We start from the raw sequence: 755 nt of genomic DNA, 5'->3' as shown, positions 1-755 counted from the left end.
CTCAGAATTCATATATAAAATCAAAGTCATACAAACTACAACAAGTAAATAACTTATCTCTAATTTCTCCCCAAGAACACTCCTTGAAGTTCCTCTGAATCTCTTCCTTTCTTTACAGCACACAGAATTCCTCTTCAAAGCAGTAAGGAAGAAGAAATCTCTCACTTTCCCTCCACTCTTACAATCTCTCGAAGAATTCCTCACAATTTTTACACACTATTGGAACCTTTCTAACCTCCAGGAACTCTCTCCAGGATTTCTAGGCTCTTCAATTTTCAACCAAAACATTCTTTTAAAGTTGTGGATGAGCTTTCCCAAGAGTTGTCTAAGCATCCCTTCAAAATTTGGCCTTATCCAAAGCCTGATTGGGCACGCCGAGCTTGCCATCGGCGGCCTCGAGGGCACCGTTGGCTGACCTTCTTAATGAATTATTCTGGAGTCTCGGGAAAATCTTGCCGTCGGCAGGGTCGATGGCGCCGTCGGCGCCCTAGTTCAATTCTTCACATTTTGTCCCTTTTTACTCTAAATCCCCTCCTTTTTGCATCTTTTTGCTCCAATGACCCTAATTCATCATTCCTGCAACAAAAAATCAAAAATACCTTTCTTTAAAGTGCAATATCATCAAAAAATAATATAAAATAGGTATGAAAATCTCAACATATTTTCCTCTGGTCAAAATCCCCCAAACTTAACTATTACTTGTCCTCAAGTAATTTTAGTACTATATAAAAGTTATGATCTACTGCAGTAAAGTT

This window comes from Phalaenopsis equestris, unplaced genomic scaffold (assembly GCF_001263595.1).
Source record: "Phalaenopsis equestris unplaced genomic scaffold, ASM126359v1 Scaffold000650, whole genome shotgun sequence".
NCBI lineage: Eukaryota > Viridiplantae > Streptophyta > Magnoliopsida > Asparagales > Orchidaceae > Phalaenopsis > Phalaenopsis equestris.
Note: the sequence above shows the minus strand (reverse complement) of the source record.